This window comes from Monodelphis domestica, chromosome X (genome assembly GCF_027887165.1).
Source record: "Monodelphis domestica isolate mMonDom1 chromosome X, mMonDom1.pri, whole genome shotgun sequence".
In the NCBI taxonomy this organism is placed as follows: domain Eukaryota; kingdom Metazoa; phylum Chordata; class Mammalia; order Didelphimorphia; family Didelphidae; genus Monodelphis; species Monodelphis domestica.
In genome coordinates, this window is record NC_077235.1 from 36,885,773 (window position 1) to 36,910,441 (window position 24,669).

At 38.5% G+C, this 24,669-nt stretch overlaps 1 protein-coding gene across 4 annotated transcripts in view; it reads right to left on the minus strand.

Annotated features, from left to right (window-relative positions):
- Positions 1-24,669, minus strand: part of AFF2 (ALF transcription elongation factor 2) — a 528,832-nt gene that overhangs the window by 438,143 nt on the left and 66,020 nt on the right. The window lies entirely within an intron of this gene.

A 24,669-nucleotide genomic window follows, 5' to 3' on the forward strand; every position in this document is an offset into this window, starting at 1 on the left:
TCCACACCAAGACTAACTCTGACCTCTCCAGCCATAAGCATAGCCAAATCCTTCATATCATTGCCTACAGCTCTACTTTTTCTGCTACTTTCCAGGTTATAAAGAGTTTTCCTCCCAAAAACCACCTATGGCACCAGATGGTATAGAGAATGTTAACTATTGCTATTCTGATGTTACAAACAGGTCTTAGGAGAGGCATCTGAACAAAGGATTCTTTTGAAGGCCTAAGCTCGCTGTTTTTCCCCCTACACATGAGGACCTTGTTTTCACACTGTTTGCTTAAGAATGGTTGCTGCCTGTAGAGTCCCTGGACTTTGGTCAGATTTCAACCCACCAGGCTAATCAACTCTTCTATTCTTGAAGGCTCCCAGGAACAGAACCACTTTAACGTTAGTGGGAATCCCATTCTGGTGTTGGAATGTCCTGCTAATGAAATGGCCCTTCCTTCATTTTAGATGCCCCCAAGGAATGGAGCCAAGATGATTCACCTCTAAGCTAGTCTTAGGACAGGGACCCTACCGATGGTAAGAGGTATGTAGAGTGCTCTGGTATTTCCAAGGTATAACCTGGTAAAAGAGATCCTGAGTTCCGAAATACTACTGACAGAAGATTCTGCTACAAGGACAAGGACTAGATGAATATACAAATAGCTCTTGGCTTCTATGTCAAGAGGCTTGTAAAAGAGCAGTAATCAAGGGGCAGCTAGGGGACTCAGCGGATAGAAAGTAAAGCCTAGGGATGGGAGATCCTGTGTTCAAATATGACATCTTGATGACCCTGGGCAAGGGCAAGTGACTTAACCCCAAATGCCTAGCTCTTACTGCTCCTCCAACTTAGAACTAATACTTAGTATTGATAGAAGGTAAGGGTTTTCCTTTTTAAAGAGCAGTAATCTATCTGCCACTGTGACCCAATCAGTGAAGTCCCAGACTTGGCCAGAGCCAGTTATCAATGGAAGTGTGTCCCTAAGACTCTCTGACCTAGAGAGCAGGCCTCTTGCACAATATCATGCATTATTAATTTGTTTTATGTGGTCTCTAGTTTGCTTCTTCTCTAAAGCTCTCTCAGTAAGTGGTTGTTGGAATTTGAAGTCAGAATTCAAGGTATATCGGTTTATAGATCCCAATCAATAGTGCAGCTTTAAAACTGTCTTTCCAGCCTTTGAGGTGAACTTTAGGTCAAACGTAATGCTCTCTGAGGTTAGGGGCAATGGTGGAAGGTATTTGCCATTCCAGCCAAACTTACCTTTACTTGCTATTCTTCTAACATAGCATGTCATGTCCAAACTCCGTGTCTTCTACACAAGTTGTCTACACAATCTATCCAAGTCAAGAGAGTAAAAATAGAAGAAAAATCGACAAGATTTGCAAAAACCATTACATTAAATATTTTTGTCCACCGAAGAAAGTGGAACCAATATACTTGGACATCAAAGCCTCAGAAGATCTTATAGAGGAGATCAAAATGATATTATTAAGGAAAAAAAACAACAAGAAAAGCATCTGGATAGGACCAAGAATAAAATAATAATAATAATAATAATTCACATAGTACCATAAGTCTATCATCTCATATGATTATCAAAACAATCCTATGCTTTATTATCACCTCATTTGAAAGATGAGGAAATTGAGGTTCAGAAAGTTTATATGATCTGCCCAGGATCACACAAATAGTAAAGGTGTATCTGAGGCAGGATTTGAAATGAAGTCTTCCTGACCCCAAGTCCAGCCCATTATCTGCCACCCCTATTATACAAAGATGCAAAACAGTTGTGAGGTTAAGAGACCCATATGAAATCTATATGCAAGACAGAAATTAACTAAAAAAGTATGGCAAATAGCTTGAATCTTATTAATACGAAAAAACATAATCAAGAAACTATCAAAAACTACCAACCTCTATGCCTACTGTCCTATCCATTCAAAATCTTTAGGAGTCAACAATACATAAATTAAAAGTGTCCTCAATAAAGATAATTGATAGGGAATAAGCAGGCTTTTGAAAATGAGTCAATAAAGAAGCACATTTTTGCTTTCACAATGAACTAAAATATGTAGAGAATATAAGATCCCACTGTACATATTATTTGATAATTACTTCTCCCCAATGAAAAGCATATATAAACTTAGATGTTCTTTCACAAAAAGGTTTCTATACTATCTATATACATCAAGATTTGGGGAAAGATATCATACCATAAGTAATAGTGTTCAACAACTCTGCTAATAAACAACAGGCAAGTCATAAAACTGGTGGATGTTAGCTCATGAAAAGTATCTGATATTGAGGCTCCAGTGCAGAGCCAAAGTAAAAAAGAGATTCCTCCCCAGAGGGTTGGGTCCCTCAAACACTCCAGTTTGCAGGTAGCCCCAGAACACTGCAATGCCTCTGGGAAGAGATCTATAATCCCTTAATGATTTGGCTTATTCATGTACCCAAGAAAGACCAAGTGTATTAAGAATATCTATTTCCCAGATTTCAATCCACACCTGGAAAAGTCATCAAAGATGGATGAGCTGGGTTCAAGTTTGAAGAGGAGGGGAGTAGGTTGGATTACATCGGAGAAATTTCTAAGCTCCATTAATGATCCCAACTTTCCCATGAAAGCAAAGGCTCATCTTCTGAATACTAACATTCTACCAGTGTTGCTATATAGTAAGAAAACTATAACAGCACTGTCTCTAAAGAATTAAAAATTATCATCATCCTAATGGCTATATGTGGCAAAGATGAGCAGACTGCAACATATACACCAATGAAGAACTCCAAAAAGGAACTGGAAGTAAAAGATGCCATCAAGGAAATGGAGACGAGAAGATGGGATGGTTAAATGATAAAAACAAAAAATAAAAAAATAGGCAGAATACTCAAATATTACCCTAGCAAAATCAGGAGAAAGTGAGAAACACTTCTAGCATTCTGGGTAGGCAACCTGTGGCAAACTTTATGAGTGAAACTAGACAACAATCTCACAGGATTGGCAGGCAAGATTGCAATCTGTATCAGGAAGGAGCCCCTCAACTGATAAGATCACAGTCATTTCAATAAAAGCATTTTGTATCTCCCATCAGAATTAACACTTCTTTGCACAGCTAGAATAGCACTAAAGTTGGGGTCCCAGAACCCAAGTTCCAATCCTGGCTTAATGACCTATGTGACCATGGGTAAATCGTGTCACCACTCTTGGGCCTCATTTTTGACTTGAGGAAGGGCTAGTACAAAATGATCTTTGTTCAAAATCTAGGATCCTATGGCTACTTTTTTCTTGTCCCTGGAACTCCCCCATCCAGTGCCAAGCACATATCTTGGCACCTGTTCAATAAATAACTGAACTAAAATGAACTAAATTGAAACAGATATTGTGGGGAATGAGATAAGGGGTGAAGGATTGTGGAGTAGTACCAAATTCCAGCAGTTTATGAAGCAGGATGTTGTACTAGGTGAAATCAAACTGTGATTTTGTTGTAACAACCTTGAAAGATAAATTAAGGCTGATGCAATAAAATAGACACAAGTAAGTTAAACAATGTATTCTATGCCTTGGAAAAAAGATTAGAAGACCAGAGAGACCCTGACTTCTAATCTTAGAGGCTTTAAGTTTGAAATAACAATGCACAAAGGCCATCGCAGTCCCAAAGAAAGAGCATCAATTTGTCCTTGAAGTCCTGTGGAGTGGAAAGATCTTTACACCTAGGGTAAGAAGACCAAGGTTTGCCTCCAGCCTCTGCAGCTTACTACTTTTCAAACTGCAGTTTCTCTACAATTCAGTTTCCTCAGCAGATAAAGAATGGTGGTTATACCCCACTAACTACAGATGAGTACTCAAGTGCTCAAATGGTGGTATGGTCTAATGTATTTGGATTGGATGTTCCCTCTAATGATAGACTGTAGCCCATTCTTATGTGCCCATCCTGTTTGCTTCTTGTCGATTTCAGCCTCTAATTTGTCCTAAGGTCTTCCTCACTTTCTTCTGGCCTTGCAGGGATACCAATGGAGTTTTCTGATTGTCTTCCCATCATCCCTTACACAGGATGCACGTGATGATCCTTCATCAATACATTTCCCTGAGGACATGCTTTAGCTCTGTTCTTTTTTGAAGCTTCTTATTTAATATATGGTGTAGCCTGCTTATACTGCCACCACATTTCTCCATTGCCCTCTGTGGAATACTTATTTTCAATTCTTCAGAGTAGTGGGTTCCTTATATCATAGACATCTATACATCACCAGTGGAAACAAATAGCAAATACTCTAACTGCGAGATACATTTATAGACATATAGATATATACAAATAAATTCTTTGTAACTATAAGGCACTAGAGAAGTAAACTAGTGCTCTGTAATACAAGATCTGGAGTGAAAGGATCTGGATTCAAATTCAGACTCTGCAATTTAACACTTGTGTCACTTTGGGCAACTCATTTTCCCTGTATGAGTATCAATAGTATAGTAGACCAAATGGCTTCTCAGGTTGCTTCCATCTATGATTCTAACTTATTATAATTGTGAAGCATATGTAAATGATTAATAAAGAAAACTAGATTTGTTTTTGTTTTAGAAAAAAAGTTATTCAAATACCATAAATTGTTTCAATCAATGACAAGTCCCTCCAACCCTCACCACCCAGCCCCAAGAGAGTCTTTCAGAGAGTCTTAATAAAACTCTTCTACTGGAGGGACAGAGGGTGTGGTTCTCAAGCATTAGGATATAGCTCACAAAATGCAAGGGTTCTTCTGAGATCAGGACAACTTGACCTGCAAAATCTGGACAAGACGCATAATTCTACAAACAAGCTGAGGTCCCACAAAGAGCTCCCATAGTGGTGGTGGTGGTGGTGGTAGTAGTAATGTTGGTGGTTTTGGTGGTAGCATCTCCCTTTTAAAACCCTTCAATGTAAACAAGGTCATTTATGTGCTTTTTGTTGGGTCTGGGGTTTGGGGGTGGCTCACATGATGAAAATGATGTGGTGCTAAATATTTTTAGACAATATGATTCACTCATCTAATCCCAATCTTTGCTTTGACGGTAAAAATTATTCCTCAAATTTTAATAAAATCTTTATATGTCCTTACAGGTCAAGTAGTTGCCAAGCCAAAAAGTTAAGAATCAGAGGAGAAGAACTGGAGTGAAGTCAAGAAAGAATATAAATATATTCTATTGGGAGTCCACAGTCCAGAAAAGTACAGAGAGAAGTACTGGCATTCTATGACACTGTTCACTCTCTCTTTCCTTCTCTTGACCTACTTTACTAGATTAAAGGAGAGAATTCACCACTACTGTCTGCTTTACTCTGTGCCTGTGTGCAATACTCCCTAGCAATGCTACTCATACCAATCCCTGGCACTTACTGTTCTTTAGACCACCCTAAAAACATATTTTCTAACCAGAGATCCCCTTAGCACCAATACCATGTGACAAAAATGGACAAGAATTCCATTTTGTCCATCTAATAGATTATTAAGGACCAACCCTGGCTCCTGAAGTAATTTTGCCAACTTTCTCTAACAAAGGATAGGATTGGCATTCTTATAGAGTATAAACATCGACAGAAGGTTGGAGTTGCTTCACTCAAATATATGAAGTTATTTAATTCGACAAATGTTTATTAAGCATCTATTATGGTTCTAAATACTGTGTTGTGTACCTTGGAAGAGATAAAAAAGGAACCACTCCTTGCCCTCAAGGAATTCATATTCTATTATAAGTGATCAGAGTAAATTCAAAAAAAGCAATGTTTATTGGATATCTACCATAGTGAGGTATTATTCTTAAGTGGTGTAATATGACAGTCCTCGCACCCAAGGAGCTTAAAATCTAAAATCCTAGAAGGAGCTGGATGAGAGGCTCCATATTGTCAGGCTAGTAGATAGTCTACTAAAGATAGTCTACTAAAGATATTAGCTTTACGATGCTCAAAAGCTCTAAATTTAGAGCTTAGTCATTTCTCTTCCTGACACTAAATAAAATAATTTAGCAAAAGTTTAGCCATTTGCTTCATATGAATAAAGGCCAAGGACTCCTACTGATCAATGAGAAGTATGTATGCAGGTGTACACTGGGGTAAGAGAAGGCCAGAGACTTCTAGTCTAGAATTTCTATGACAACATCATGAGAGGTTATTGAGTTTTATATATTTTTTGGTTCTTTTCTCTAGTATTTGTGACAATATACCTAGCCATAAATGCTACCTTCCATATTTGAAGCAGAAGATAGTTTCTGCAGTCAATGACAGAGCTATATTTGAAAATCATTCCCAACCCATACCCACCAAGGTCTCTGGCTCTTGGCTTCAAAGGGGCAGCACGTTAAGCAGGCAAAACACTTGGGACCTTATACTGCATCTTATACTTATATCCCAGAACAGCTTTGATTTTAGTCCTGACTTATGGCACCATTTATTCCTGATAGGAGCCACTCACTAGCACTTCTTAGAAATAGTAAAATACAATCTATTGAGGCCTACTAGAAAAATAAGTGAGAATCTGCAAAATACACTGGATTTGTTATGGCTCCTTTGTTCATTTAATAAAATCCTTTTATGGAAGCCTAAGATAAAGTCTTCACTTTCTTCCCAGTACTAGACAGCACTCTGATGCATGGCTGGTCAATGGCATGGTTTTATTTAAGTGATCAAAAAGTGTGAAGTATTCAGAATATTTGTTTAACACATATTAGTTCCCTAATTAAATAGGGAACTAATAGGGAACAGGGGAGGGAAGAAAGATCCGATTTGGGGGTGAAAAGGCACTTTTACAAAGCCAACAGACTACTATGAACTTAGAACTTCTTTAAGTGAGATCAAATGATAAATTTCCTCAAGTGGGATCAAATGATAAATTATTTTGTAATAAACGCATCAGACCGCAGGATGATGTTTTTTTAACTGAAAGGGCCTTTTAAAGTCATTTGGTCATACTTTCTCAATTCACAGATGAGGAAGCTGAGGCTTAGAGAAGTTAGAAATGAAGCTAAGAATTACCTAGTAAAGTTGGGGCTAGAACTTTTGACTGTAGTCCTGGGAGCTTCCCACTACACATCACTAACAAATCTAATAAGTAGACTCCCCTTCAAAGCAGGCAAGTAGGATAGAGACTATAATCTCTCAAACCATTTCTAGAACTCCTTCAGAGTCAATGAATAAAACTACAGGAAAAGCAATATATTACTTTAAAGTTCTCTCTGTCTCTGACTCTCCCTACCCCCTCGCCATCCCCAGACACATTATCCAATTTCAGTAGCCCCTTCTTTCCATGTAACAGATATGTTCCTGACTGATTTTGATTTACTCTACTTCCTATCTTTTTCCTCAATTCTCAATCCGTAATCTGGCTTTTTACCTCATCATTCAAGTGAAATCGCTCTCCCTGGCGTCATCAGTGATCTTTTAATTATTAAATGTGATCGCCTTTTCTCAATCCTCCATCTTGTCACCTGTGTACCATTTATTTTTTTTAAATTTTACTTTAAACTTTAATATCTTTAGCTCCTGTACTTTCTCTTCTTACAAGGTTCTTCTACCCCATTTTCCCTAGCAGATTTCCTCCTTTATCATTCCTACTTGATCATTAATCTTCAATCTCTTCCTATCTACTAGCTGCTTCCCTGCTGCCTACAAACATATTTCTGTCATCCTTATATCTTTCTACCTCTTCTCATCTAGGCTACTTGAGAAAGCTATCAGAAATTGGTGAGCCAACTTCTCTCATTTTCTTCTCTATTTTTAATTCAAAGATATTTTATTTTCCCAATTACATGTAATAACAATTTTCAGCATACATCCCGAGATTGTAAAGGCCAAATTGTCTCCCTTCCCTCCCTCTCATTCTCTTCTAAACATTCTACAGTCTGACTTCTCACCTCATCATTTAACCAAAACATCTCTCTCAAGTTACCAATGATCTCCTCCCTGCCAAATCTAATGGCCTTTTCTCAGTACTCATCCTTCTTGACCCCTCTGCAATCTGTGACACTGCTGATCACCTCTTCTCCTGTGTACCCTCTTCTTTCAAGATTTTTTTTGATACTACTCTCTCCTAGTTCTCCTCCTACCAATCTGGCAGCATCTTCTCAGTTCTTTTATTAGATCTTCACCTAGATCATACCCATTAAACCTTGCAATCCCTTAGTCTTTGTCCTAGGTTTATTACTCTTCTTCCTCTTCAATATTTTACTTATTGACCTCAGTAGTTCTCATGAATGCAATTATTATCTCTATGTGGATGATTTTCAGATCTACTTATTGAAGTCTAATTTTTCTCTTGACCTTCAGCCTCACATCTTCGACTACTTACTGGACATCTCAAAATGGATATCCTACAGACATCCTAAACTCAATATGCCTAAAACTGAACTCATCTCTCCCCCAAAACCTTCCCCCAGTCTCTTGGAACATTACTGAGGAAGGTACCATCATTCCTTTCAGTCATCCAGACTCACAACATCAGTATAATCCTTGATTTGTCACTCTCAACCCCCCATATCCAATCTGTTGCCTCATGCTATTAATTCATCTCAGAAAATCTCTCAAATATAGCTCCTTCTATTCTTTGACACTGCCACTACCTTGGTGCAAGCCCTTACCACCTTACATGTGATTTATTACAAAATTCCTTGGGTTGGCTGCTCTGCTTCAAGTATCTTCCCAGTTGAGTCCATCTTCCCCTCAGTTGCCAAAGCAGTCTTTTTAAACCATAGGACTGACTATATTACCCTGCTACTCAAAAAACTCCAGGAGCTTCCTATTACCTCCTAAATCAATTATAAAGACTTCTGTAATTTTAAAAGACCTTCATAACCTGATTCCAATCTCCCTTTCCAGTTTTTTTAACCTTACACCCCTTTACGTCCTCTACAACTCAAACAAACGAACATACTTGCTGTCTCTCACACACAATAGTCTACTGCCTGTCTCTGTGTCTTTGCAAAACTGTCTCCTATTCCTGGAATACATTCTCTTCATCTCCAACTCTTAGAATTACTAGTTTCCTCCAAAGCTCAGCCCAAAAGCCAGTTCCATCATGATGTCCTTTCTGATTCCACCCCTTCCCAAGGGTTAGTGCCTCAGTCCCTAAATTACCTTGTACTGAGTTTTTAGGTATTTTTATATACTTCTATGTCTGCATGTTATTTTCCCTAATAGAATGTAAACTGCTTAAGGAGAAGGGCTTTCATTTTTTGCCTATGAAGCTCTAGAATTTGGTATTCTCCCTGGCATGTAGTAGGCATTAAATACTCGTTGATTGAGTAAAGCACTCAAAAAGGATGATAGTTTGTCTTCATTGAGGAGGTTCAAAAGAATGGACCAGCCCAATTCTCTAAGAGGGGTCCCTCCCATGCTCCAAATGCTGGCATCATAGGAAAAATACAAGGAAAGTCTCCCAAGAGAACTTTTCCAAAGGGAAAAATATGCATTTAGAAGTACGAGTTTTGTTCAAATTGTTAAAAAATATATCAAACATCATATTATAGTTAGTCACAACTAGAGGTAGAATAAATTCTATGAAAAGCTATTATTAAACAAATAGTACAATGTAATTTCCTAAACAAGCATTCACCTGGATCCTTTCTAACTTTGAACATTCATTTTAGTCACTTGGAAGTTGATGTCTCCAACACATAACCAGAAAAAAGATGGGCTAGTCACACCGTAAAAACAAAGGACACGAGACATTCAATGGAGATTTCACAAACTCCACTGATATCCATGAAACGTCAAGAAAATGGAAGGGCCCAAACATGTTGGATAGACATGGCAGAAGGCATAGATGAGGACTGCCCAGGATGGGCAGGCATAGATAGATTACAATCTATATCATCAGAGGTAACACCCTCATTAATGACAGTTTCCTCAAGTGAAAAATGAGGGGATTAGACTATATATTTACTGAGATTTCCTTTAGCTCTGGGTATCTGATGCAACTAGAGGTCAGCACAGGAATTTTTTTCTGTCAAAGAGAATGCTCTTTTGTTGAGTGTGCATCTTCTAAGAATCATTCCAAAAGTGGGAAGGAAATTAAATTTGGGTTCAGAATATGACCTAGAATGCAAACTCATTCCAGAGGAAAACTGCCCAGTCAAATTACCAACTTGTCTTGCACAGGGTTAATAACAAAAATGCTGACACAACCTAAAGTATGGCAGTGCCAGCAACCAGCCCTATAATTAATCTCAATGGACTATAATTACACTAAATGTGGCTTCTGTTGAAGACTTCCAAATCAGAAGATTTTTTTCCTGCTTAGATAACTTGTAGTTTATTTCCAATCACAGATGTAGCCATGGTTTGCTAAAGGAACATTAGGTCTAGAAGCGGTATCTTAATCAAATCAGAAACACTACTTTAGAGCAAATCTTTGGCTTTTGGAGAATTGGCAACATCTGATGCCTTAGGAACAGAGATATGAAACTGTGAGCTGAAATGTGCCCTGCTGGAGATCATCCTCTGCTGGCCTGTTTATAGTCATTTATAAGTACCTCTACGCCACCTCCCATCTAACCACCTCTGCTTTATAGGGTCATAACCCACCAAAGAAAAGTGGAAATTATACAGTGAAAATTTTGGATCTAAACGAGGGGACAGAAACATTGACCTCATGTAGCTTGTACACTTTCTATACTTCATTTCCTTGTGGAAGGAAGTCATTTAAATGAAGTTCAATCACTAGCAACCACAAATAAAAATATTACTTACATGTACATGATTCGATAAATACCAACTGCCAGGATTATATACTACAGCTAAAGAACTAGACTATGAAAGATATGAATCACCACCTATTCACACAATGCCAAAATGAAAATGTTGCACTGGAAAACCTACAAATGTCATCATTCTGTTTAACTCTATTCAATCAACCAAATGGAAAGAAGAATCATCTACTGCAGAGATGTATGCATCAAGTTAGCAATGACTACTCCTACAACCGAGGAAGGAAAATGAATTGTAGAAGTCGTTGTTAAAGGGTTTAATCTCCATCTCAGAAAGCCAGGAATCCATGAGATCATTCTGAAATAATGGGCCATTCAAGAGCTAGTTCTTCTTTTTCAGACTGTGTATTAAGGGCCACATACCCCATTGCTCATGAGAAGGAAGAGAAGATCAAGCACTGGAACATAGGGACCAAAAGAATATGCCAACCTCCCTGCTCCTTCCCTGATCCTTGTCAAAACTCATTATAAAACACAAAATACAGATGACATGAAACGCATTCCAAGTAATACGTTTCAATAAACACAATATTTCAATGTCATGAGCTCACTTCTCTAAACTGCCATTTGGAGGGCAGATATCCAGGCAGGTACATGGACGTAGCCATGTAACCACTTTCCTTTCAGGTTAGAAGAGAAAGGGAAAGAGAGAGCATGGCTTATCCTATACTAAAGAGCATTCACTTATTTTTTTTTAATAAATAAAAACACTTTCTGTCTTAGAATCAATACTGGGTATTGGTCCTAAGACAGAAGAGTGATAAGGACTAAACAATGGGGGTGAAGTGACTTGCCCAGGGTCACACAGCTAAGAAGTGTCTGGGGCCAAATTTGAACCCAGGACCTCCCATCTCTAGGACTGGCTCTCAATCCAATGAGTCACCCAGCTGCCTCCAGCATTCACTTATACAATCGAGAAGTAAACAAACAGTCCTGTGCTAGTTGGCCATATAAAGAAATACAATCTTAATTTTCTTCAGGTCCATGTCCTTGTAGTGTTCACAATCAATTCAAGGTGATTAAACAATATTGCTCTCATGCTCCCACTAGTGAACTGAATGAACATGTAGCATAATTATACTGAAATACCTGTCTGACACTAATTATCCATAAGGAAATTTCACAGGCATGTCAACTATTCACCAATCTCCCCACATGCCTTGAAGGCCTTTGTTCATATTCCCTCCATCTCTGCCTCTTGAAACTGTGCCCATCCTTCAAAGCTGACCTCAAATATCAGCTCTTTCCAGAAGTCTTTCTTGGTTCTCCCCAACCAGGAGAATTTTCCCTCCTCAGAATTAATGGAATTTTGTTCATGTCCCTCTTATGTCCCCTGTTGTAGCACTCTAAACTATCTCAGCTTCCTTAGATGCACAAAATAGGAGTGATAACAGCATTTACCTGATGGGACTATGCGGGTTGATGAGATCAAGTAAATTAAGTGCTTTGCAAACACTCAAATGTTATTGGCAAGGAGTTATTAATTATTAATAACTAATACATAATTATTAATTATTTCTAGTTGCATTATCGACTCCTTTAGCATTGCCCCCCCACTAGACTATAAACACTTTGTGGTAAAAGGCCTTGCAAACCTCGAGCTACTTATAAAAATGTGAGTTAATATTATTATTTTTCATTTTCCTATTCCCTAAGGGCCTGAGACAGAGCAGGAGCGCAGTAAATGTTTGAATCAATCAGTGTTGGCTTAGAGATCTTAGAGATTCAGAGGGTTTTTAAAAATATAAATTGGGGGAAGAGGGGGGAAAATTGGACTAACAAAGTAACAGATGTTAACACTAGCTGGTGGCAGCTCAGTAGGGTTCTGATTCTCCGAACAGATTCCAAATGATAGGGGCCTGTCTGCCTGCCCTATTGTTTTTGCCCGTGGCTTTAATGAGATATCCTCCCAGCAGGTGCCCAAGGAGGTAGGGCGAAGAAGGGAAGCTATTAGGGTTTGACAGAGGGTGACTATATGGAAGCAACTCTTACACCTGACCCTTTTCTCTATGCCATTTTCGAAATGTAAGAATACTCAATAAGAGAACATAGGAGGCAATGGATGAAACAGTCTGTTCCCTGGCACAGAAGGAAAAACCTCACAATGTATTTTCAAAGTACCTAGTAAATGTCAGCACTTAGATGCAATTTTCTGCCTCTGTGGAAAGGAAAAACCAGTGGTGGTCCAAGCCCACTGTTACACTCACTACTCCTGCCCTATTGTTTCCCATTATCTCACTCCAACAGCAACCAATCCGCTGAACAGGATGGGAACCCTGGCAGATTTAGGAGTTGCCCTAAAGAAGCAATAAGGAAAGGATGTTCCTAATTTCCATAGCTAGAGATAAACATGCTTTGAACAAAACATGTCAGAGAAAAACCAAAAGCCATAAGGCCTTCAATTCTCCCAGATTTGACTTTTTCATTCATCCAAAGGCATCTGTGCTGTGAAGCCAAGATATGCTTTGTAATAGTCAATTTAGTCCTTGCACTGGAATAAGGATGCTAATTTTTTAAAAATAGAAGACAGAAAAGCAATTGCTTCACATAGGCACAACAGATAGCTTACAAACTCCTCCTTTCACTGTTCAAGAAAAAGGAAGGAAGGAAGGAAGGAAGGAAGGAAGGAAGGAAGGAAGGAAGGAAGGAAGGAAGGAAGGAAGGAAGGAAGGAAGGAAGGAAGGAAGGAAGGAAGGAAGGAAGGAAGGAAGGAAGGAAGGAAGGAAGGAAGGAAGGAAGGAAGGAAGGAAGGAAGGAAGGAAGGAAGGAAGGAAGGAAGGAAGGAAGGAGGGAGGGAGGGGGGAGGGGGGAGGGAGGGAGGAAGGGAGGAAGGGAGGAAGGGAGGAAGGGAGGGAGGGAGGGAGGGAGGGAGGGAGGGAGGAAGGGAGGAAGGAAGGAAGGAAGGAAGGAAGGAAGGAAGGAAGGAAGGAAGGAAGGAAGGAAGGAAGGAAGGAAGGAAGGAAGGAAGGAAGGAAGGAAGGAAGGAAGGAAGGAAGGAAGGAAGGAAGGAAGGAAGGAAGGAAGGAAGGAAGGAAGGAAGGAAGGAAGGAAGGAAGGAAGGAAGGAAGGAAGGAAGGAAGGAAGGAAGGAAGGAAGGAAATTAGAGATAATGGTTCTCCTTTGTCTCAATGCCTAAAGTACACAGATGTCTGACTCTCAGGGTGCTAATGAGATAGACTAAAATAAAACTGTGTCCCTGTAAGGCAGTGTTCCCTCTTCAACCTCTTTGGGCTCTCTGGGGGGGAAAATCACAAAGAATAAATTAAGCAGTCTATGAAAGAGTAAAGACACCTCTCCTTTCAAGGGATTCCCTACAATCCAGGGGCTACTTGGGCAGTATAGAAACACATTTTTCTCACGAGAAATGTAAGAACTATCTTTGTGACTTATATAAGATACTTTATAACATACAAAGTACTTTCCATACTTTAATTCTTTTGAACTTTATAATGTCTTTGTAGAGTAGGGAAGACATATATTATTATCTCCATTTCAAACAGGAAGAAACGGAGACCTAGAAACAGGAATTGACTTTCCAAAGGTTTTATAACTACTAGGTGGCAGGACAAAGCTATGAAATTTAGTCTCCCAACTCCCAGTCCAATGAATACTCTTTCTACCATGTATGTGTAAAACACACATACATACATATATACCTTCTATTTATCTCTCCTTCAAAATATCAAACTTTTCCATGTGTCCAGTCATTTGTTGTTCCTTAGACATTCAGCCGTGTTTGATTCTTCATGACATCATGGACCACAGCACACCAGGCCCTTCTATGCTCCCCTGTCTCTAGAAGTCTGTCCAATTTCATATTCCTTGTTTATGTCATTATCCATCCACTTCATCCTCTGCTGTTCTCTTCTTCTGCCTTCAATCTTTCCCAACATCGAGGTCTTTTCCAATGAATCCTAGCTTCTCATTATGTGGCCAAAGTATTTAAGTTTCAGCTTTAACATTTGACTTCTCAATGAACTGTCCCAATTTCTTTAAGTAGTGACTGATTTAATCTCCTATGTCCAAGGAACCCTCCTAAGTCTTTGCTAGCACCACAATTTGAAAGCATGGGCTCCTTTCAGCTTTCTTTAGAGTACAAATCTCAGTCCTACCTTGTTGGAAATACCATATTCAGTCATACCATATTGGAAAAACCATCATTTTGATTATATGGACTTTGTCAGCAAGGTGATATCTCTGCTTTTTAGTAAAACGGAAACAAGTCTCTTAATTTCTTGGTTGCATTCCACATCTGCAGTGATCTTTGAGCCCAATAATACAAAATCTGAGGCTTGCTTCCATTTCAATCATTAATGCATTTGAATCTCACCTAAAATTGGGCTTAGGATATAGGATTTACAGTCATTGAAACTTTGATAAAAGGCACATAATGGGAAGCATCTATCTCTATGGTGTTATCTGGGACCCATTTCTCTAACAAGAGATAAATAAATGAAACAAGTAATTATAATGTTACAAATCAGGGAAACTCCATGACAATGCCCAGAAAAACAAGTGAATTCTCAGGAAATAGGTACAGGGCAGATAAGATAATCATTAGAATTGTTCAAATGCTTAAGTATTCCAGTTCCTCTCCTCCCACCATCTTAAAATTTTATCTTCCCTTTGGGTCAACTTCAAAGAAACTCTTCAGATTAGATACAAATAAGTATTTAAATAGAGTTTTAAGTCCCAATGATAAGACCATCCCAAGCAACACTATAACTGCAATCACATCATTAGATTTTTTCTCTGAGGCATATCACTACATTCTCCAACTCTGCCATTTTCCTGGCCCTACATATTTCCATGGATGAAATCTGAATCCTATCAACTCTTGTCTAGATGGAAAATGTGGAATATGAGATGAGGTTTATTGTTTGAAACTAGAGGTTAAAAGCAAGGACCTATTTCTTTAACTGTCTAAAGGCAACTTGATGATCCTGCAAAAACAAATTGGTTAAGCAAAAAGCAAAAAGGGGTCACCCAACATTTTAAAGCCAAGCTTTTGAAAATCATTCAGGCCCAACAAGAAGTCTATTGTCTTCCAAGTTTCTTCACTGGATAAGGAAGACTATGACTGGCATCAGATAATTTTAGAACCAAAACAGCCACCATCCCTTGGTAAAGTCCACTTTGGCAAAGCATTACTAGAGTGGTATAACCAGTTCCGGGTTTCACAAAAAAAAATAACAATAACAAATTTCATCAAGAACTTGTGAAGAAATTAACAACAAACCATGCCTGACTTCCCTCTATGATCAGCAAAGTTGGGGGGGGGAAGAAGTGTGTTGTCTGTCATGGCCAGTGTTGATCTATTTTGCTTAACTACAACTCTCTTTCACAATAAAGGGCTGTGGGATTTGGAGGATGGAGCTGAGAAGGAATGAGAATAACATGAAAAAGGATGTCAATAAAATATTAAGAGAAAAAAGAATTTTGCAAAGGATTAGGTCAAAACATCAAAGATCATTCAAAGTTTAGAAGAGAACATCTATGAGGAAAATTAAAAGGCCAGTCTAGAGAAGAATAGGTCAAGAGAAGAATGAATAACAATCTTCAAATAAATGGAGAAGCTGGTAACCAGTTAATGGTGATCGATTTCCTCCTGTGTAGTCCCTTCAAGACTAAGCCAGAGAAGATACTGACCTAAAACTGCAACATGTTTAATTCAAAGTAGATAGACAGAAGGAACATTCACTGAGCACATTCTCAACTACAAAGAATTCCTTAACAATAGATACCTCATCTCCCTAAAGTGAAGAGACTAAGTATAAACTAGATGACTTCCAAAGGTATCTCTGAATGCTTTGGTTCTTAGGCACATAGATTAGGCTAGACAGGTTCTGAGATTCCATCTACCAATGCAAATCCCTTCTTTTTACAGATGAGGAAAGGGAGAGCCAGAAATGGTCAGTGACTTATCTAAGGCCATATGGATTTGAATGGAGTGGCTCTAACTCTCTAGTTAGTTCTAGGACTATTTCCATTATACCACATCTTTTATTTGTTTTTTAATATCAACCCAAGCATTTTTAGTGTACAATTATCAAATATGGCTAAAGTTTCTTTTACCAAATGATTGCCAAGGGTCAGGGCAAGTGATATAGTTGCAGTTCTCTGTTTGGATAGTTACAGTTGATGTTCCTCACAGTTCTTCCTTCTCAAGGACAGTGTCGAGTTGAGCAGGCTATCCATAAATTTCAACAGAGTATTATGTTCTTTCTTGGAATTTTAACAATGTTTTCATGACTTTATTCCAAGGCCATTTGTAAGCTTAGGACATCTCCACATGTTCTTGCTCATTGCTAATACAAGCTGTTAAAGCTGCACTTACTCTTCACTTATCTCATATCAGGCCTGTTCTAGCTCTGAAGGAACATGCTGAGGGACCTCAAGACTTGCCATACTCTGGGGTTCAGAATAGCTCGTTGATGGGTTGGGTTGGCTGGAACCTTTACCAAAAGTAATCTGGTTACCACAAAACCCAGTGGCCACCTGAGTCATATACTCTTTAGTCTTCAGGGCTTAGGCCTCTCAATTTTGGATAACTCATCATCCTTCAAAAGAGATAATAGCTGCTAAGACTTCTCCTCTTTTTAATACTTTCATCTTTACCATCATGATCAAAGAACTGGACATCTTTGAGTGTCTGGATAGCAAATATACTTTCCTTTCATTGTTGTGTTACTCATACTAAGCCAGTTTTAATCAGGTAATCCAAGAGAATCAGGGCCTTATACACATGTCTCTAGTCCTTCCCATGGTCATTTGGCCATTTCCAGATCATATTCATGATTTCAGAAAATGCTGCCCCATTGTAAGTAAGATTGGCTATTTCAGTCATCAAAGAGCTAAAAGAACACCACAGGTCATTGGAGATTGCTTCTCCATGTTTAATTTCTGCCTCTGAATAACTTTTTCATCTGCTGTCTTATATACAGAGTTGTCATTTTTTTGTGAAACTTTTAAAGTACTTTAAAAAAACTATTTGGCAGCCAGCAAGTTTATGTCCTACAAGTTTATGTTCTTCATATTGATGAATGATCTGAAGCAAAGACCTCATGAAATAATTTTCTTCTGCATCTCAAATGAAAAAAGCTTGAAACCACAATCTTCTCTTCTCCTCATCTTCCAGTTCCTGCCCCCCTCCGGCTCCCCACCATGCTGGAAGGCCAGGGGCCCTCAAATGTTAGTGGCACAGGCAGAGTTGGGAATGAAAGGAATGTGACAGAACTTAGTGGAGGGCTACCCTTCTGGCTACCCTCTCTGCCTCGGTTTGATACCCATACAACATCCAGCGTGGATGACAGGAGAGGACAGGGACTGTTTGCATACATCCCTGCTTTTCAAGTCCCACCCTTCCCCATTCCCTATCCAATCCCCAGAGCAAAGACCTGTACTTCACCTTTTTCATGATCTGAAGTTTGTAAAACATTCATTCCCAACTTTACAAACTAAAATATGTAGACCAAGTCACAAAACCAAGAACTTGGGGGGGGGGGGTTCTGTGACATAAATATATCTAACCCAAACCTATTGGCATCATTCATGTGCAGGGTACTGAAATCACTATTCATCTCTTGATTGCATAGACCAATTGGTCAAAATCTATTTTCACTACTAAATCTGTGGTTTACATCTACACTGAATAACAGAAAAGTTACTTTAAGCGGAAAACATCTGTTTTATTTCATTGCATCCTCAGAGACCAAAAGGACATTTCAGTTGCAGATAGGTCTGAAATGCACAATAATTAGTTATTGTGACAAAGCATCCAATAGGTTTATTGGGGGGGGATAATCAAACATTTCAGTGAACATCCCTACAAGACATTTGCTCTGAAACCTACAAAGCAGTTCCTTGTTATCATTTTTTTCTCTTCTTATATAGTTTGGTTGAATTTGATTCAATAAATGCTTGAATACTTGTTATGTGCAGAATGTCTAGTCAAGAACTTGGGGACAGAGACAGTAAATAACAGAAGACCCCTATACTCATAGGTCTCACAGAGATATAAATACCAGCACAGAACCAACATAGTCAAGCACCTTCTTTTTTCCTACTCACAGTAGTCTGGGTTCCTCTTATGGTGATTTCTCATTAGTCATCCTGGGTTTAACTATCACCTCAATTTACATTACTATTGAATCTACAAATTCAACCACTATCTTTCTCCTATGCTCCAGGCCCATTCCTCTAATTGCCTCATGGACATCTTCACTTAGGTGTCTTCTGGGCATCTCAAAGTCACGATGTTCATGATTGCCTCATCATCTCTCTAGAATAACTGCCTCTTCATTGACTTTCCTGCACATTGTCTATCTCCTCCCTGGCACATTCATCACCCAGAGGCCAAATAAATCTTCCTAAAGTCTGAGACTGATCATGCTAGTCCCGTGCTCAAAAAGATTCAGTGGCTCTCTACTGCCTTTAGGAAAAATCACAAACTTTTTATTTTGTCATTTGAGACTCTTTATAATCTGGTTCCTGCTTATCCTTCAAGGCTGATTACACATATCTCCCCAGGCTACCCTCCATTCCTCAGCCCAATTTCCCTAGCTATTCTCTATTTATGAATAGTCATCTATTCTCTACTTACCCTGATTGGCTCATACCTGGAACATTCTGTCTCTTCACCTCTATATCTCTTGGAAAACTTGGCTTTCCTCAAGGCCTAACTCAAGTGCCAACTTCTGCAATAAACTTTTGCTTACTGAAAAGAACTGAGAGGTTCAAATTAGGTGCCCTGTGACACTTGAGCAGGGATTGGTCATTAATGACAGAGGGGATCAAAGACGGAAAAATGACTAAGATGGTATTTTAGCAGGGCTTTCTGTGTTGGGGAGTGAAAGGGGGAAGGGAAAGGTGGAAGAAAGAGGGGAGAATTATTTATATAGTGCCTATGTGCCAGGCACTGTGATAGATCCTTTTATAAATGTTACCTCATTTGACAAACTTATAGTTTATCTGGGGCAGAGAGTTATATATCCATATATATAGTGAGGAAAAAACAAAAAAGATAACTGAAATGCAGCATTAGTACCCATATAGTATGGTGGAAAGAGTCAGAAGACATAGGTTCAAATCCCAACTCCCACTTACTATTGGTGTTATGTTCTGCAAATCATTTCCCTCTAATTGAGCCCCAGATTGCATCTCTATAAAATAACAAGATTAGCCTATAGAGTCTCCAAGGTCTCAAAGACCAGAGAAAGACTTCTGACACATTTATTGGCTTCTCTATAGAGGATTTATGGAAATACATTGAAAAGAATCACAGAGAATGAAAATGTAAGCAGGGTTGTATTATACACTAGTGAAGCAAATACTTTCCATAATGAGAACATGGATCCACCTAAGTCTGGAAGTCATTATAACAAATATTCATAGATTATCTTTAGGTTACAAAGTATTTTCCAATACAGGGACTCATTCGAATCCTGCAAATTCCTTGTGAGGAAGACAGTACAATCTTACACATAAACATGGATAGGTTTAACCAAGTACACATAACCAATAAGAGATCCAGGTCTTCTGATTTCAAGTTCAGTACTCTTAATAAATAATGCTCACACTGAGGCAAAATACTTACAGAAAGTATGTGTGTGGGGAGGGGGCACACATAATACTTTAAAAATCCAATTAAAAAATAAGCCACTTGAAGGCAGGAACTCCTACCATTTCATGTTGACTTGGTTTTCCCAGTATATTGAAAAAAGGTGGTGCTGAGCAAACAGCTGATGGACTGAACTGGGCCTAAGTTTTGTCTAAAACAGATCAAGCAGCCTTGTATCAGAGGGATATTCAAATAGTGGGTCCAGACCTGCAACCCATGCATGGCTTCCCTTGTCCTGTGAGAAGCAGTTGTCCAAAGGTCAAAGTGCTCAAGAAGGAGAACTTTGGCAAGAAGAAATGGAGAGAGTAGGAAGCGGTCCTCATTAAGAACATGGTTATAAATGAATAAGGAAAGAGAATATTCTGAGCTCAAATTCTGAGATGTTTCTTCAAGTCTTCTTTCAAATTGGATTGAACATGAATATCAAGAAAGAAGAGATTTCCCCCTTGAGATCTTCAAGACCATGGAGCTATCCAGGGACTAAAATTTGGTTCTTACAGAACATGTTAGTCTTTTTTCCCCTAAGAATTCCCATGTTGCTATTCTCTGCCTCTATAAGCTATTGTCAGATAGCATACCCAAAAAAAGTATATATTTACAGACCTGTTCCATTTGCAAGCCAAGAAAGTTGCTCTTTTCTAAATATCCAAAACTGAAAATAGCTGAATATGGAAAACCATAGTACCACAGAGACAGATTTTAAGCAAATACACAGATTTCCACTACATATTATTTTAACAAGATCTGCTCTTTTATGTTACCAGAAAAAAAAGCATGTTTGAATTAAAAATGTTCCTTCCACAAACAGGGCAAGGGGAAAGGGGTGTGATAAAATATATGGGGCTAAGTATGGCCACTCACAAGGGCATGTTCCACTTTGATTTTCAACTGAGGCCAGATCAATACTAGATTAATAGCCTACTTTCTGGACTCCTTAATTTATTGAGTTGGCATTGTTATCTCTACAGCCAACGCGCGCTCCTCATTAGTAAGCATACAGCACTATAGTACATGAAAACATAACCAACAAAAACCATTTTCACTGACATAGGATCAAAAGCTTCTACAGAAAGAGGAGTCACATTAAACTGCATACAACAAAAGTATTCTGTGCCTCAAATAGAGGAGGAAAGCCAAATCATGCTTAGCATCTCATCAGAGTAGTCAAAACCTAATGTTATAACAAGAAAGATAAATTTGAAAAATGGTATGATAGGAAGAGCTTAAGATAATATTTATTTATAACCTTTTCAGCAATCCACTATTTTCCCGTGAAACATGAAGAAAGAGCAAAAATATGTAAGTTAAACTAAATCAGAGTTATATAATCAGTGACTCGGACTATACCAGGATGAAAGCCTAAGGAACGAGTTCTACACATTTTAGGCACATGTCTTATTGCTTGCGTGTAGGTGTGTAGATCGACATATAATGAGTTACCCATCCCAATGCGGACATACTGGAATTATTCTTCAGCACAACAGAAGACATAACTATGCAAAGAAGCAGCTTAAGATTCCTCATCATAACACAGACTCAAATAATCTATGGGCCAACATTTACATTGAAAAGGATCCAGGATCCTCCACTTTGGATCCTCCCTCTGTTGGGGCAAATCACAAGTCATTTTTGTCCTTTCATCTTGAGTGATTATGGGTCAAGTCTTTCTACAAATTCTCCATGAAAGGTCTCCCTAACGTTCCACTAAGGGACTTTACCTCAGGCTATCAATATTAAAAGCTAATGATAAATGCTGAGTCTTTCCATCTTTTAAAGAAACTTTTATCTTCATTAGATGACCACCCCGCCTCACTTTTCAATAAGAGACTTTAATGAATATCTTGGGCTGCTTCTTGGGTATGAGTCATTGTTATGGACAACAGCTAAATAATAGCCATGCAGAGAGGTCCTGGGTTCAAATTTGACTCATGGCTCCACTATCAGTACATTAATATACCTGTTTGCCCACAGCTATGCCAGCATTTGACATTTTCCTTATCTTGTTAAATTTGTAGTTCTTTCTTTTTAAATCTGATGGTTATAAAATGAAACTTCACAGTTGTTTTTATTTGTATTTCTCTAACGGTGATTTATTGGAGCATTTTTTCATATGATTATTGATAGTTTTTAAACTATCTATTTATATCCCTTGACTAATTGTGGAATGGCTTTTACTCTTATAAGTCTGAATCTATTTTTATATATTGTAAAAATGAGACTTTTATCAGAGAAATTTGTTGCAAAGACTTTTTAGTGCTTCCTTACTTCCTTCTTAATTTTAACTGCAATGGTTCTGTTTGTGTAAAACCTTTAGAATTTTATGCAATTAAAAATGTTCAGTTTGTCTTCTGTGACTCTATCCTTGGCTAGTCATGAACTCTTCCTCTTCTCTATAGATCTAACAGGTAATTTCTTCCTTGCTCCTCTATTTTATTTATTCTGTCTCCCTCCATGACCAACCTACCTTTTCTTTCCAATCATATATTTCTCTGATAACATGAGATAATAATGTTAATTTCATTAATAGAAAAATATTTTGGAAATTCCAACTGCTATGATACCGCTCTCATTACTTCTAGTCCCAAAGGTTGATAGTACAGAAGCCAAAAAAAAGCCAGATTCCTATCTACTCTCTTAAGACATCAAAATCTTTCCCTTCTGGAGACCAATTTTTAAGAAATGGAAGTGGTCATGAAACACGGAAAAGAGTAGCGATGTGAGATATTCAAAAGCCTAATCCCCAAATCGTTTGTATTTAAAAGGGGTAACATGTCATGTATTTATTCACATTGAAATGTATTCTGGGAACATTAAACAAACTAATGAAACAAGAAAGGATGAAAAACGTTAGGCCTGTTTCACCAAGAAGACCTGTAATGTCCCTATCCAGGTTCTCTGCTTGCCTCATCAGTGCTGTCACAATCCATGCTTAAAGTGGAAAATAAAACCTCATTTAAAATGAAACTACCCTTTCTTTAAGACTGCCATCTTCCTGTTTACATGACAATGAGACAGCAGTAGAAATGAAGAGTTCTGGTGGAAAGCCAATCAATTAATTAAGTGTTCTTGTTTAAAAGGTTTCTTGCAGCTTGCATGGAGGAAATGAAAATAAAAGCATGGAATCAAAAAGAAATCTCAATGTCACTGTGTCAAAAGAAATGAAAAGCAAGATTCCCAGAAAACTGAGGATTGTAACAAATATTATCATGCTGAAAGCATCCTCTATTTATTTTTTAGTCACCCCATCAGACACATTCAACACAACTTGCATGGTCATTTTACCAGTCCAGTCCAGCCCCTCCTACACGCTCACTTATACCACCATGGCCACATATACATAAATGGATCTAGGACCTCTCATTAATGTGGGTACTTCCTCCATAGGTACAGATTGCCATCCATTAACACTTTCTCCCCCTATGGAATTATCAGTCACAACATTCTAGAGATCATTGATAAAGGACCTGCCCAAAAGAATGGAGATCTTTCTTGGTTTGGAATTACAGAAAATGTTTTGTGCCTCCCAGGGCAGAACTTAGACTCTACATAACCCTCATTCCCATGACTAACCCCAGCCACTTCCTTTTCTAAATCTATTTCCTGGACCATGGCTTTCATGCAGCATCTCCCTAATAGGCCATTGTTAGCGACACAATTCGGCATACGGCCCTTTGGCTCACCTGCAATTGTGACCCTTCGTAGATGGTGGTACTCCCTGATTCACAGCCATATAGCACCATTAGTTGAAAACTTACACAAAGATGGACTTCTCAGGATCAAGCAGCATGGGCCCACTGAAAGCACAGGTTTCCCAAATGCAATTCACTCCAATATTCTCCTCCTAATAAACTCTGGGCTCAGATCATTGTCCATCTGCCAGTGTGTGAATGGTTCAACTCCACAGTTGCTCATCCAACTATATGTCATCATCTGGGCAATATTCATTTTTCATCTACTTGGTTTGTTTTTCCAGTGCGAAAGTCTAGGCTGTTTTCCTCTGAGTGCCCATGGATCTCACTGAAGATTCCCTGTAGTTTTCTGGGGCTTGCTGCAATCATTTAAGCCTTGCCAACCTTGCTATTGCTGCAATTGCTCTAATAGCACATGTCTGAAGTGAAAGTGAATCATTTGTTCAGTAGATCCCCAAAGTGTACTTACCTTCTGGGGGAAGTATAATGAGTCTAATGAGCTATTTGATTGATTTATGTTTCCATATTTCTTCAGGGACTTCGGAGAGTCCTTTGCATCTTATATGTTTTCTGTGCTGAGTAGAATTAAAGCTCTCATAATTCCATTCTCATAGCGTATATATACCTGTACCTGTACAGAGTAAGGAACC